This window comes from Eurosta solidaginis, chromosome 4 (genome assembly GCF_040869045.1).
Source record: "Eurosta solidaginis isolate ZX-2024a chromosome 4, ASM4086904v1, whole genome shotgun sequence".
NCBI classification, from domain to species: domain Eukaryota; kingdom Metazoa; phylum Arthropoda; class Insecta; order Diptera; family Tephritidae; genus Eurosta; species Eurosta solidaginis.
This window is the reverse complement of record NC_090322.1, coordinates 173929687-173946842: the sequence shown is the minus strand read 5'-3', so window position 1 is coordinate 173946842 and position 17156 is coordinate 173929687. Positions and strand designations below refer to the sequence as shown.

At 36.3% G+C, this 17156-nt stretch overlaps 1 protein-coding gene across 19 annotated transcripts in view; it reads right to left on the bottom strand.

Annotated features, from left to right (window-relative positions):
- rdgA (retinal degeneration A) overlaps positions 1–17156 on the bottom strand; it is a 1310388-nt gene that overhangs the window by 209021 nt on the left and 1084211 nt on the right. The gene's annotated exons all lie outside the window — the stretch shown is intronic.

Here is a 17156-nt window from a genome sequence, read left to right as displayed (position 1 = left end):
TAGTTTTGTTGGATGTAAACCGATTTTAATAAAGAAACAAGTAAGGGTGTCTAAGCTCGGGTGTAACCGAACATTATATACTCAGCGTAAGTTTCAATTGTACAGTTCATTTCATATAAATTACCTTTCTAATCGTACTGAGGCATATTTTAAACATAAGCTATTCCCAAAAAATAGGGCGTAAAGTTCGGGCGTAACCGAAGTTCGATTTACGCTGGTGTTCATTTTATATATTTATACTAGAAGACGGCTTTTTCCGTCTGACTCTGCCCTCCCCCCTGTTCACTTTTTCTAAATCCTTTTATTCACTCCTCCCTCCGTCTTTTTCGCTTCATCTATCTCCATCTTCGTCTCATTCTATCTCTTTATCAATCTCCTTCTCTCTTTTCTCTTCTCTCAATTTCTTCTCATTCTACTGCATCCCTCATTGCCTGTCCCAGAGGATGGTATGTATTTTATTCCAGTCCCAGTCCCAGTCCCACTCCGAGTCTTAGTCCAAGTCCTAGTCCTAATCCCAGTCCCAGTCCGTCTCTGGATAATATATTACCCTGTACTAAAGCACTCATCAACAGCTTTAATTTGATATCCACATTGTATAAACACTGTCTAGGCATTCACTGGCCTACGTTTTGGCCTATATTTCGAGACCATAGTCACCCAGGGGTATGAAAATTACCCTCTACTAAAGCACTCATTAACAGCTTTCATTTGTTATCCATATTCTATAAACACATTCTAGGGGTATTCGGGTCCACGTTCCGTCCTATATCTCGAGATGTACGTCGATCGCAACCAGGCCTACGTAGTAACCACCATGTGAGGTTTACGCAACTTGTGTGAAAGTTTGATTAAAATCGACCGAAGCATCTCTTCAAACACCGGCGACCAACTAACACACATTTTAGCCTTTCTTTTTATATATATAGATTTTTATTTTTCACACTTCACTATAATATTAAAACGAAATGCTTTTGAAATTCGGCTTAAAAATTGCACATGGAACAACTAAAGACTCTCTTGAATTAAAAAAAGTGTCTTAAGGTAAGTATCCCTAATTTCGTGGTACTAAGGATTTTTCTGACTTTCTACCTCACTTGCGTTAAAATAAATGAAGGAAAACTAAAAAAGTAAATTTTTTCCATTTAGTTGATCAATTAAGATAAGTTTCCAGCTACTTTCAAACAAAACTAGCAAATGTTTTAATTTATATAAATCAAAATGTGTGAGTACCTCAAATGTACCTAATTTCGTGGCAAAAATTTTCTGATGTACCTAATTCCGTGGTAAAGCGTCCCTACTTTCGTGGTATTTAGTTAAACTCTAATTTTATGGAAAAAAATAGTTATAATTGATTTTAAACGCAAATTCCTAAAGATACACAAATTGATTTACTGATATTCAGAAATTTAAAATTTAAAACTATTTTTTTTTATTGATATTTTATTTATGAAAAGAAAGAGTTTTAAGACCAAAATAAATAAGTAAAAAGAATTAGTTTAATGTACGTACGTTTCAAAAACTTTATTTAAATTTTTTTGTTTTCTTTTTGAATTTTTTTTTTTGTTTTTTTATTTTTTTGTATTTTTTCATTAAATCTAAGATTTCTTAGAACTTTAGACATTATTAATATGAAATAAGTAACATTAAATGAAAAAGGTTTAAAACAAAAATAAACAATAAAAAAAAAAAATGTATTCAATTGATGTAACTTGTTACTTTTCTAAAAATTACTTTTATTTAGTAGTTCTAAAAATGTTTTTTATTTTTTTGTTTTATTTTTGTTTTTTATTTTTTTCATTAGTGACACCATTAAGCGCTGCTGTCAAATCTTCTTTTGTGCAACTAGCTTTTGTCATTATACTCAGTTGAGCAGAGCTCATAGAGTATATTAAGTTTGATTGGATAACGGTTGGTTGTACATATATAAAGGAATCGAGATAGATATAGACTTCCATATATCAAAATAATCAGGATCGAAAAAAAATTTGATTGAGCCATGTCCGTCCGTCCGTTAACACGATAACTTGAGTAAATTTTGAGATATCTTGATGAAATTTGGTATGTAGGTTCCTGAGCACTCATCTCAGATCGCTATTTAAAATGAACGATATCGGACTATACCCACGCCCACTTTTTCGATATCGAAAATTTCGAAAAACCGAAAAATTGCGATAATTCATTACAAAAGACAGATAAAGCGACGAAACTTGGTAGATGAGTTGAACTTATGACGCAGAATAGAAAATTTGTAAAATCTTGGACAATGGGCTTGGCACCGCCCACTTTTGCAAGCTGTAATTTGGTATTCATTGAAGATTTCATGATGAAATTTGGCAAGAACGTTACTCCTATTACTATATGTACGCTTAATAAAAATTAGCAAAATCGGAGAAGGACCACGCCCACTTTAAAAAAAAAAAATTTTTTAAAGTAAAATTTTAACAAAAAATTTAATATCTTTACAGTATATAAGTAAATTATGTCAACATTCAACTCCAGTAATGATATAGTGCAACAAAATACAAAAATAAAAGAAAATTTCAAAATGGGCGTGGCTCCGCCCTTTTTCGTTTAATTTGTCTAGGATACTTTTAACGCCATAAGTCGAACAAAAATTAACCAATCCTTTTGAAATTTGGTAGGGGCATAGATTTTATGACGTTAACTCTTTTCTGTGAAAATGGGCGAAATCGGTTGATGCCACGCCCAGTTTTTATACACAGTCGTCCGTCTGTCCTTCCGCATGGCCGTTAACACGATAACTTGAGCAAAAATCGGCATATCTTTAATGAACTTAGTTCACGTGCTTACTTGAACTCACTTTATCTTGGTATGAAAAATGAACGAAATCCGACTATGACCACGCCCACTTTTTCGATATCGGAAATTACGAAAAATGAAAAAAATGCCATAATTCTATACCAAATACGAAAAAAGGGATGAAGCATGGTAATTGGATTGTTTTATTGAAGCGAAATATAACTTTAGAAAAAACTTTATAAAATGGTTGTGACACCTCCCATATTAAGTAGAAGAAAATGAAAAAGTTCTGCATGGCGAAATAAAAGACCCTTAAAATCTTGGCAGGTATTACATATATAAATAAATTAGCGGTATCCAACAGATGATGTTCTGGGTCACCCTGGTCCACATTTTGGTCGATATCTGGAAAACGCCTTCACATATACAACTACCACCATACCTTTAATTTGATACCCATATCGTACAAACTCATTCTAGAGTCACCCCTGGTCCACCTTTATGGCGATATCTCGAAAAGGCGTCCACCTATAGAACTATGGCCCACTCCCTTTTAAAATACTCATTAACTCCTTTCGTTTGATACCCATATTGCACAAACGAATTCTAGAGTCACCCCTGGCCCACCTTTGTGGCGATATCTCGAAACGGCGTCCACCTATGGAACTAAGGATTACTCCATTTTAAAATACTCATTAACACCTTTCTTTTGATACCCATATTGTACAAACAAATTCTAGAGTCACCCCTGGTCCACCTTTATGGCGATATTTCGAAAATGCGACCACCTATACAACAACAACCACTCCCTTTTAAAACCCTCATTAATACCTTTAATTTGATACCCATATCGTACAAACACATTCTAGAGTCACCCCTGGTCCACCTTTATGGCGATATTTCGAAACGGCGTCCACCTATAGAACTAAGGCCCACTCCCTTTTAAAATACTCATTAACACCTTTCATTTGATACCCATTTCGTACAAACATATTCTAAAGTCACTCCTGGTCCACCTTTATGGCGATATCTCGAAAAGGCGAACACCTATAGAACGAAGGCCCACTCCCTTTTAAAAATACTCATTAGCGCCTTTCATTTGATACCCATATCGTACTAACAAAGTCCAGAGTCACCCCTGGTTCACCTTTATTGCGATACCTCGAAAAGGCGTCCACCTATAGAACTATGGCCCACTCCCTTTTAAAATACTCATTAACTCCTTTCGTTTGATACCCATATTGCACAAACGAATTCTAGAGTCACCCCTGGCCCACCTTTATGGCGATATCTCGAAACGGCGTCCACCTATGGAACTAAGGATTACTCCCTTTTAAAATACTCATTAACACCTTTCATTTGATACCCATATCGTACAAACGCATTTTAGAGTCACCCCTCGTCCACCTTTATGGCGATATTTCGAAAATGCGACCACCTATACAACAACCACCACTCCCTTTTAAAACCCTCATTAATACCTTTAATTTGATACCCATATCGTACAAACACATTCTAGAGTCATCCCTGGTCCACCTTTATGGCGATATTTCGAAACGGCGTCCACCTATAGAACTAAGGCCCACCCCCTTTTAAAATACTCATTAACATCTTTCGTTTGATGCCCATATTGTACAAACAAATTCTAGGGTCACCCGTGGTCCACCTTTATGGCGATATCTCGAAACGGCGTCCACCTATGGGACTAAGGATTACTCCCTTTTAAAATACTTATTAACACCTTTCTTTTGATACCCATATTGTACAAACAAATTCTAGGGTCACCCCTGGTCCACCTTTATGGCGATATCTCGAAACGGCGTCCACCTATGGAACTAAGGATTACTCCCTTTTAAAATACTCATTAACACCTTTCATTTGATACCCATATCGTACAAACGCATTCTAGAGTCACCCCTGGTCCACCTTTATGGCGATATCTCGAAAAGGCGACCACCTATACAACAACCACCACTCCCTTTTAAAACCCTCATTACCTTTAATTTGATACCCATATCGTACAAACGCATTCTAGAGTCAACTCTGGTCCACCTTTATGGCGATATTTCGAAACGGCATCCACCTATAGAACTAAGGCCCACTCCCTTTTAAAATACTCATTAACACCATTCGTTTGATGCCCATATTGTACAAACAAATTCTAGGGTCACCCGTGGTCCACCTTTATGGCGATATCTCGAAACGGCGTCTACCTATGGGACTAAGGATTACTGCCTTTTAAAATACTTATTAACACCTTTCTTTTGATACCCATATTGTACAAACAAATTCTAGGGTCACCCCTGTTCCACCTTTGTGGCGATATCTCGAAACGGCGTCCACCTGTGGAACTAGAGTCAACCCTGATCCACCTTTATGGCTATATCCCTAAATGGCGTCCACCTATAGAACTATGGCCCACTCCCTCATAAAATACTCTTTAATGCCATTTGATACACATGTCATACAAACACATTCCAGGGTTTCCCTCGGTTCATTTTCCTACATGGTTATTTTCCCTTATGTTGTCACGATAGCTCTCAACTGAGTATGTAATGTTCGGTTACACCCGAACTTAACCTTCCTTACTTGTTTTTTCTATAAAATTAAGTTATTAACCCAATAATCAGCGAATGGAGATCGAATTAAGTTTGACGCAGTTTTCTTAAATTTATTTGAAAAAATACGCGCATAAATAACTCCACTCCAAAAATGCGTGCTTTCCGATTCACTGCTGAAATGTAAATGCGCAGTATACCACGAATTTGGGGGCATGCACAAATTTGGTGTATTTAAATTCGTGGTATCGCTTTAAACGGTAATTTTGAGGTTTATATTCAAATTTTTTTTGCTGTTATCAATATTCATTCAAAACAATAGTAAAGAAGTTGAAATCTTGATACATTTTTTAAATTAAATGAAAAATTATTGAATAAACAAAAGTTCTATAATGCCATTATTTCGTTGAAATGTTGTGATTCGCAGAGCTTTTTGAATAAAATATTGATGAATAGATTAATAAAAGTGTACCACGAAATTACATCAAAATCTTCCTCGTTAGTTTATTTAATAATTAAAATACTTCAAAAATAGGGTTTCTTATGAAATGTTAAAGAAAATATGGAAAACATAAAGTATTATAAAGTATACATCACAAAAAAGTGTGTCCCTAATTTCGTGGGTTAGAAATATTAAAAAACAAGTTAAAAAAAATTTTGGAATGAGTTTTGCAGTAATAGGAACGTTTAAGAAATATTCACTAAATACCAAATAATTATCATCATAAAAAAAATTTATCGATACAATTTTTACAGACTTAACAAAATACACTGGACTCCTTAACACTTTACTTAAGAGGCCTCCTTACAACAGGCTCATATTCCGAGCTTCCAACTTTATATTGCTTGACATTTAATATTAGGTTTAATATTAAAAATTAGTAAAATATCAATTATTATACCGTAAAAACATCTTTATTATGAAATTTTCAGTTTAAAAAAACACTCCCCCAAGAAAAAATCGAAATGCCACGAAATAACGTACCACCACGAAATTAGGGACACTTACTTTAGTACCTAAAATCGCGGGCCCCCTCAGAAACCTGGTGATGTGCTATACTTCATATCATTCGCTATAATATTTTTTATTGATAAGCACGTTGTTTAATTAAACACCAACCAATTACACGGAAGTATACCACCGAAAATGTGAGTGCCGGTGCGTATACGTTACATTTTATTATTACGTTTAAACTAATAAAACAATTTGCAATAAAATAATATTGCGACTATAAACTGTATTTTACTGTATATTGTAAGTTAGATTAAACTACACACGGGGTGCAAAACAAATTCAAAATCGGTTCAGTAGTGGACTACCCATTGGCCTCAAACATAGTGACACGTGTTTTTTATATATTTAATATATGTATAAGCCAAACATATGTATCGAATATTATTACGAGGAATTTATTTTTTTGGAGTCTCTAGAAATTTTATGAAATGCTTGCTTGTGGCACCGCCCAATTTTCTTTTACAATAAAACTTTGTAAGTTAAATATCATTAATACAAAACAATTTTTCGCTAAGATATAGCTTATTATTCTAGTCGGTGATACTTTGTTTGAACGTCTTTAATATAAAAATGGGCGTGGGCCTTCGTAAATTTTTACTAGAAATATTTCCCGCTATAAAGAAAGTATGTGTACTAAACTGGGTCGATTTATTAACCGATATCGCGTCATCGATTTTTCGATAGGATTTGGGCTCAGGAAAAAAAGTTCCACTACGCATACCCAAAAAAATAATTTTGGAGCCTGCGAAAAAAAATGGCGAAAGGTCAGTTTTTCGACCAAACCACTCCCCAAAACCCAAAAAATATTTTTTTTTTCAAAAAACTGTTATCGCCAACGTTTTTAGAGTTTTTTTGAAAAAAAAAAAATAATAATAAACTTGTTTGGGTTTTGGGGAGTGTTTTAGTCGAAAAATTGACCTTTCGCAATTTTTTTCGCAGGCTCGAAAATAATTTTTTTGGGTATGCATAGTGATACTTTTTTTCTAAGCCAAAATACTATCGAAAAATCGATGGCGCGATATCGGTTAACTTTCGTCCATACAAATCGGCCCACCCTAATATACATAGTTAAGTTTACTTATAAGAAATAGGAACGAGCGCACAAGTACCAGTTTAAGAAACGAATTAATGCAACTCGGACTTAGAATAAATTCAATTTGCATGTTAAAATAAACGAACGAATAAATGATAATTTCAATTTCGGAAATCGTATATGATATGATAGATAGCGTATATGGCTCCGAAAAGATTTACGCTGAGATTCTCTTTTCCTAGGATATAAACCTGGAGCTTTAGGAAGTATGACTTCCGTCAGTTCCCATCTCTTTACAGTAAAACAGTGCTGGGCTGTGAGATCTACCTAGGCTTGACCGCTAATTCATGCTTATAAAAAGTTGCTCAGACGTCATGGCGCACCAACATAAAAACGTTCAAGTTAACAAAAGTTTTATCGAAAATGCATTTTTCACAGATTTCGGCTTTTGTTGTTGAAAAATAGACCCTTAATGAAAATTGTAATTGTTACTATCAATAATAGCAAAGTTATGACACTTTTCAAAAGCCATATTTGCATGCAGCGAATGTTTTTTGCTACTCTGATATATTGAAAAATTTAATTTCGAGAAAACTGAGTTTGAACCTCAAGGAGTGAAACTGAAAGCTTTAAAATGACAAGGGCCGCTCCCAATTTTATTTACTAAAAACTTGCTAAACTATCTTTCTTGTACTTCCTAACTCTCTATCTTAAGTAAATATTCTACTGCAAGGATATAGTATCGAATGAAGCCGACTATTAGGAACCTTCAAGAAATTGTTGCGGATACGGGCAGTCCTTTGCCAGAATAAGTCCAGTATGCTTCTATTTTTTCATTTATATTAAGTCGCTTTCATGTTTGTACCCTCATTTCCATACGAATTTTTTACCCATGGAAAAGTCTTTTTCGGTAACTTCCCGTTGAGCTAGACACTTGATACTTAGTACATAGTTCAGATCTGAGACACATTACTACAATGCAAGTGAAAAACAAAATCCGCACGGAACGAGATATACAGAAAATTGATTTTAAAATGGAAATTTTGCGATCGACTTTCAACTCACTTCTCGGTGATCCAGAGACTTAAAACTTAGCACATAGTTTGCGAGTCGGTGGCACTACAATTCGTGGGAAACAAAATTCCGCCAGGTGGCAGACGAATCGAGATAAACGAAAATCCCTGAAAAACACAGGGAATATTGCGATCGATTTTTAAGTAACTTCCCGGTGAGCAATAGACGTGAAACTTGGGCCGTGGGTCCGAAACCGGTAACAATGAAATATTTTATCAAAAAAATGCCGCTAGGTGGCGCATGGATCGAGATATTAGGAAAATAAATTTTAATTTGGGAATGCTTCAATCCATTTTGAGCTAACTTCCCGGTTACATAGAGACTTGTACTTAGCACATTGTTCGAGACCCGGTGACAATACCATTTACAGAAAATAAAATTCTGCTAGTAGCGCGAAGTGAGATAACTACAAATCCTTGAAAAACGAGGGGAATCTTGCAATCGATGTTTGAGTAACTTCCCGGTGAGCTGGAGATATGAAACTTGAGCCGTAAGTCAGAACCCGGTGACAATGCAATATTATATATATTTAATCTTGCGATCGATTTTCGAGTAACATCCCGATGAGCTAGAGATATGAAACTTCGGCCGTAAGTCAGAACCCGGTAACAATGCAATATTTTATCAAAAAATCCGCTAGGTGGCGCATGGATCGAGATGTTGAGAAAACTAGTTTTAAATTGGGAATCTTGCAATCGACTTTTAACTAACTTCCTGGATATCAAGAGACTTGAAACCTGAAATATAGTTTAAAACTCGGTGACAGTGTAATGTTTGATCAAAAAATTTGAGCTACGTAACGCACAAGTCGAACTATTTAGAAGACTAGGCCATATCTTCATTGCTAGCCTCCTGAGTGCTGCAGGCATTGTAGAATTCCACTTCATTGAAGGCCCAACTCAATGCACGTCCTTGCATACTTTTAGGCGTACGCGACTTTCACCACGATTCTTTTAGACTTTCAGGCGTATGCGAATTTCACGACGATTTTCAGCTGTGCAAATTAAGTAGCTGACAAACGAGGTGGAATTCTCTTGTTATGATGCGAGGTGGAATTCTGTTGTTTTCGCCAGTGTTGTCAGCGAAAATTCCACTAATTCTCTTAAATCTTGCTATTTTGAACAAATAAATAAAGATAAGAATTTTTACTTAGGAATTACATAAATTACTAATCAAAGTTGCAATTGCCTTTTTGTAGGCAGTACTAAAAAATTGAAAATAAAAAGATGATAAAAAAATTTAAGGACTACCTTTATATAAATGGACCAAAAAATAGAAGGCAATTTTTCTTTTAATACAGACATAGTTTTGTTGAATTTTGACTAAAAAACTTTAACAATAGCTCTTGTAAAAGCATTTTGGGATTTAAAATTATAATGGTAGAGTGCGTGTTTAAATTTTAAATAATCAATTAGTTGATCCCAAGTAAATAGTTTGCCTTAAATTGAAAGATTGCGCTCCACCTTTATAGTTTTAAATCCCCAAATTCTTTTACAAGAGCTATTGTTAAAGTTTTTAGTCAAAATTCCACAAGACTATGTCTCTATTAAAGAAAAAATTGCCTTCTATTTTTTGGTCCATTAATATAAAGGTAGTCCCCCAAAATTTTTGTATCATCTTTTTATTATTTTATTTTATTTTACGCCCCTTCAAACGATGGTTGTTAGGCATCATTCGGTGTTGTTGTTAATGATGTAGCAAAGCTTTGCTACATTGAAAATGCACGACCACTCAATAGTTAACATGAATGTGCAGAGTGACGCGCGACTCCTTGGGACGTATACTTCGTTCTTTTGCAACGTTTATAAACGCGGTTCTAATACGGGATTTAACGAGCGTGACTATTTAAAGAAGAGAGTCTATCTGAATACGGTTGTGGGTCCATACATGTTCCTTGGGATTAAACGGGTAGGTTATGCCTGGCCGAAACGCTTCGAAGCGCTTAATGAGGGGTCCTTTTATTTTGTCTGCGAGGAGAAGTCGTATAAAGCAGCAGTCTGCTGGGATCTTTTGGTTGGTGAAAATTAAAAAAGCACTTACTGGTTTGTTTTTCGCGGTTGAGTATTTCTAAGGGGTGTCTGGCTTTTGGATTTTGTTGCGATCTTGTGCTTTGGAGGCACTCTATCTCTTACAGTAGACTGCCGTAGGTGACTGTTTCAAAGCATTTAGGAGGTCTCGTGCTTCCAGCACGTATGGTGTGGTCCGGTTATGTGTGACTGGACCAGTAATTTATCAGGTTGTTTTTGCCATTTACTGCTATGCTAGGCATATGCCTTGCTAATAGTTTGCCTCGCCGTATAATTGCAGTTTAATGGGGAGTAGAATTGCTCTTCTTGATTTGAGCAGACATCAGAGCATTTAGGAGCGGTCCGTTTCTAAGCAATGACAGAGGTGGAAAGAGACAAGTTGAAAACATGCGTCAGTTAACTGAGTTCCTCATCGCTCAGGCGTTTTTAACATAAGTGCGACTATGCCGCCCGGGTCTACTGATTTGGAGGGCTAAACCATTTGGATGGCGTCGGGGACATTTGTGGTCGTGACGTTAGGCGACGAAATGTTTTGTTTTTTATGTGTTTGCGCCCGCAGAATGTAGTGATAGAATTGTCTGGTCGATTTAGTACGAGAAGTATGGATATGTGATGAGATACAAGTTTTAGGCTCCTGTCCCAATCAACGCAGTTTAGGAGTTTTGTGCTGACGTTGGAAATATCTCGCGAACTATGGATATTTCGATTTGCTGTTCTAAATGTTACCTGATCCATTTCTTGACCCCTTATCCGGATTAGAAATTGGCATCCTTAACAAACGTTTACAATCCTCTCATATCTCATGCACAGAATATCCTTCCCACTATACATCTAAATTATTAATGTAACGCGTTTTGTTGTCTGCCCGCTAGATCAAGACGAAGTCGGCCTATACGTAGCTATTAATGTATCTGAATAACTCAAGCAGGGAGAAGTGAGCTCTAAGAAGGCCAACAACATATTATGTTTTTAATGTATGTAAATAAATAAGTTTGAATGCAAAATTACATTAATGTTACCTAATTACCCATATAAGGATGCACATACATACATAAATTGGTGTTAATTTACATATGAAAATGAACTTTTAGGATCATTGGGTATAGTGAAATTATACTTCGTTTTTGAATAAGCCCTCTAACTTGCAAGAAGGAGTACTAAAACTATGAACTCCCAATAGTACACCTTTTCACAATTATTTCGACATAACTTATTTGCTTAAATGTATGCAATACATTTCTTGATATATACACGCATTTATATATTTGTTTCATAAACATCCCTGCAAAAAATGCGATAAGTCTAGGATGAATCCGGGATGAGTCGCAAAGGAGTATGCGACCGATGTCAATTTTGATCTCTTTGTATGCGTTGAACTGTTCCTTTTTGTTTGAGCATGTCCTATAAAGATACTAATTCCCTGCAAAAATCGTTGGATCATGTGGTCCACTTGTGTCATACTGGAGTACATACCATTATACTCCACTGTAATATAGCAATGGACCAACTCATGTTACTACACGAACATATTGTAAGCCGATCATTGCTCGTTTTTAAAGATTGTAATAACTACACGATGTTTATTGGACTGTGGGTACTCTATAGATTACTCTGATGTAATGCGGAGCTGGAGTATATGGTCCTAGGACATGGCAATGTTAATTGGACCATATTTTTTGTATGAATTGTGGTTCATTTTGGAGCACTCGGTTGGTCCATAGCGAGTACTCTATACATGCATGCATGGAGTACTCGCGATTTTTGCAGGGTTGTACTCATTTATACCCGAAAGCGATTGATAGGACCAATCTTCTTTGTAACCAAATGATCCATATGAAGACTAGGCCCTTTTCTGTTCAATAATAACTCAAATAGAGACCAGTCGAAAGGTTTGCCAAGCCACCAAATCTATTTGATGTAAGTTGTTTGCCCGCTTTTCAAAAAGGAATAAAAATATTCTCCAAAAATTAACCCTAACTGCGGCGTAGTCGTTAAGTCCTAGTAATTTAGGTTCGGTATAGGGCTCCGCATTTTTCTTAAATAATTCGATTCAATCAACTGTAATCTCTTTTATTTTTATCATTTCGTTGCCGTTTTTTTTTTAATATTTCTTAAAATGGACTACATAGATTTCAAACTGACTAATCCCAGCTGTACCCGAAAGGGACTGAAGGGGATCAACTACGCCCAAATGTAGACAAAAGAGATCAATCGTAGACCAATCTCTGTAGAGACTAATCGCACAATTTTTTTTAGGGATTATTTGCCGTGTATGTATATATGTATGCGTGGTTGAGCATATGACGCATAATATTCACATTTGCATTCTGAGTATACGCATTTACGTATTCAGTTATCTTATTTAGGTTTGTGCTTGGAATGAGCAAATTTTACGCTTGAGAATAGAACTCATTGCTGTAGTAATAATGATTATGACTATGGTAATAATTTTGTAGATTACATAATGGTAGGATGGGTACTCAGGTTTTATGATAATAGCCGTGTTTTTTAACACGCGCGTATACGTTTCGTTTGCGCGTGTTAAAAAACGCCTATCTTCGCTTAGATAATGCTTAGGAGACCCATCTAGCGGCTGTGGTAAAACAACTAGCTACAGCAACAGGGTGTAGCGAAAAGCGGAGACGCAACGCTCTGATGGCCATAGGGTATAACATATAGCTGAATCAGTTGCGATGAATTGTGGACACACATATAATACATAGAATTAGTGTACAGGGTGAAACAAAGACACATATTTCAGTTACATCTGAGTATAATGCGTATTGAAATTTAGTAGGACAAAATTTATGCGCAGCAATTTCAGAGGTGTATTTATAGTTTGTCTCTTAGCAGTCAATATAAAGTTTAAGCGTAAACGGATATACGCGTGTTAAAAAACACGGCTAATAACAACTTACTTAACTTGTAAGGAAAGGTTGACAAAAGCTCGTTATAAAAGAATATGTTTGCCTAAATGGGTGTCTTTGTATGATTGCCACTTTGGATCTGTGTTCAGAGGTCAAATGAAATTATTTCCAAATTAGCAACTGGTATTTTTATACCCAGCTGTACTTGTACACAGGGTATTATAACTTTGATTGGATAACGGTTGGTTGTACATGTATAAAAGAATCGATATAGATATAGACTTCTATATATCAAAATCATCAGTATCGAAAAAATATTTGATTGAGCCATGTCCGTCCGTCTGTCCGTTACACGATAACTTGTGTAAATATTGAGATATCTTCACCAAATTTGGTACACGAGCTTATCTGGGCCTAGAATAGATTGGTTTTCGGATGATAACCACGCCCACTTTATATATATATAAAATTTTGGATAACACAAAAAACCTGATCATTTAGTAAATAATACACCTAGAATGTTGAAATTTTACGTGTGGACTGATAGTGAGACTCGTGATAAAAATTTGAAATTTTTCTTTTTAAATGGGCGTGGTAACGCCTACTTGTGATAAAATCAATTTTACAAATACTATTAATCATAAATCAAAACTCGTTAATCCTATCGTAACAAAATTCGGCAGAACGGATGCCTTTACTATAAGGAATGCTTTGAAGAAAAATTTACGAAATCGGTTAAGTACCACACCCACTTTTATATAAAAGATTTTTAAAAGGGTCTTGGCCGAATAAAATAAGCTATATCTTTGCCAAAAAGAGCTTTATATCAATGGTATTTCATTTCCCAAGTGGATTTATAACAATAAATAGGAAAAACTTCAAATTAAAAAAAAAATGGGCGTGGCACTGCCCCTTTTATGACTAAGCAATTTTCTTTGTTTCGGGAGCCATAACTCGAAGAAAAACTAGTTCAGAATAGAACCATATATACATATATGTATTATTGTGCAGCCTTGTAACACTATTAAGCACACAAAACAAACAACAACAGCATTTCAAGTGCACAGCTGTGTATGTAATGTTCGGTTTCACCCGAACGTAGACTTCCTTACTTGTTCATATTCGGCATAGCATGTGCGAAGTTAGCGCAATTTATATTTGTACATCGGCTCATATTATGCCAGTGAGTGAATTGTCACAATTTTTGCACATCTTTGCTCTTGGCATGGAGGAATCCTGAATGTAAATGCAATCTTGTCAAGTGTTATGCTATATATGGGATATATGTACATACATATGTATAATATAAATGTACTTTGTAATATTGGTATATGTACTGTTTGTAGTAATAGCGAATGTGTAAGCGTAGGCGTAGTGTGTGGTATTGGTATGCTGTAGGGATTATACAAGAATGAGAGCGTAAGTGTATTCACTACATTGTAGCCAAAGTGTGATTGAATTTGACAGTTCTCTCATAAAGAACCGGACTATAATATAAAAAAGAAAAAAATCTTAACCCTTTCGGATAATTTTTTAGTTTTTAATTTGTGAAAAATAACTTGTATTACTTAAGTTCTCATTGAGCTACAACTGTAAAACTTCACAGATAGGATAAGACGCCGAGAAAACTTAAGGAAAGGAGACAAAAATTCCGTTAGGTAGCGCATGGATGGAAATATTTAGATAAGATTTGGATTTTAAACTAACTTTTCGCTGAGCTACAACCATGAAATCTCAGAGACAGGTTAAGACACCGTGACATAGGGACAAAAGGAGAAAAAAATTCCGTTAGCTGGCGCACGGATCGAAAAAATTAGATAATAATTTGGAAATTTGAAACCGTGTTTTAAGTAACGTCTCGATGAGCTAGGAGCTAAAAATTTAGAGCTTAATTCAGAGGTCGATGACAGCCGATGACACAATACAAAAAGTTTCGCTAGGGCGCGCACGGACTGAGATACTTAGAAAAATCAAACGGAACGGAGGGAATTTTGGGATAGATTTTTATGTAAGTTCTCATTGAGCTACAAGCGTAAAACTTAACAGATAGGTTAAGACACCGAGAAAATGTAAGAAAAGGAGAAAATAAAAATAAAATAAAAAAATTTTAAGCACTTTCTTTGTATAAATGGACAACAATCAGCGAAAAATTTCTCTTTATATAAAGACATATTCTTGCTAAACTTTGATTATTAAATTTTGGCATAGAAATTGCAAAAATATTTATGAGAAGTAGAAATATAAAAGTGGACCACCAGAAGGAATCACTATCGTTTCCTACGCCGATGTCTGTACAATAACGGCCACAGGCCCAGGCCTACAGATCGATGAGCTTTGTAACAAAATAAACAGCTATCTCTGTGATCTCTCCAGTTTCTTCGACTCGCCAAACCTGAAATTGTCACCGACCAAATCATCGGTGACCATATTTACAACATGGACGTGCCAAATGTCGACGATATCGAACATCCACGTCGATGGCACTACGCTACCGACTGTCCTACACCCCAAAATCTTGGGTGTGACGTTTGATCAGGGTCTAAATTTTGGAGAGCATGCAACGGCGATTGTACAAAAAATCCATAGCCGTAATAAAATCTTCAAATCTCTTGCCGGCAGCACTTGGGGTAAAGATAAAGAAACGCTCATTACCACTTACAAATGGACCGGCCGATTGCATGCTACGCGTCCCCGATATGGTCGCCAAGCCTTAAGGTTATTCACTGGAAGAAAATAAAGGCCTGCCAAAATACTGCCCTCAGAACCGCTACGGGCTGTCTTCTTATGTCCCCAGAACACCGTCTACATAATGAGGCGAGAATACTACCCATCAGGGAGAGAAAGGAGATGCTAACCAAACAGTTCCTGTTGAATACCCAGAAACCTGGGCATCCCAACAGACACCTGATTGATAAGCCAACATCGCCCAGGGGCTTAAGGAGGCACCTCCGTAAGCATTATGGGCAAATACGGTACCCGAGAACACAGCCGTATGAAGCAAAAAAACACAAGTAGGTCCTCAGGGACATCCACAAACAGGCGTCGTACCTCTATACCAGGAAATGCCCGGCGAATCTGGTACTTTAAAGAAAAATACCCAGAACTAGCAGAAGGGGAACGCACTCTCCCTAGGGAAACACGCGTCACTCTAGCTCAACTTCGATCTAGGTACTTTAACAGGTTAAACTCTTGCCTATCTAGAAACAATCCCGACATACAAAATATGTGTCCTGCTTGCAATGTGTCCCCACATGACACCAACCATCTCTTCAATTGTTATGTGGAACCAACGTCTCTAACACCCCTCTCATTAGGGTTCACCCTTGTTGAAACACCAAGTTTCCTTCGACTCCCATTAGAGAGGATTGATGTCGCACCTATTGGATGGGGCGAAGTACTGCTACAACAACATAAAGACACGCCAAGAACAGTAGGGTATATGTACACTTATCTCTAATTTATCGAGGCTTACGAACCCATGTTGTTGTTGTTTTTGTGCGATAAGGATACTCCCCGAAGGTTTGGGGGAGTATTATCGATGTTGATTGTCCTTGTCCGAACATAGATCTTGCACGTTCCGGTAACAAGCACCACTAAGGTACAAGGCGGACCATCAAGGAATGATTTAATATGACCACATTGAACCTTCTAGGTAATCCCGCCAACCACGTTTAGTCCCATGATGAACTTGGGGTCGCCAGAGCTAAATATTTGTATGATACTTTCATATTTCTAACAGGATTTCCCTTTGGGTAGTGAGGTTGACAATTGGGTTGCGGAAGCTGTAAGGCTATAAAGCTGTCTATTGCGTCTATATACCCC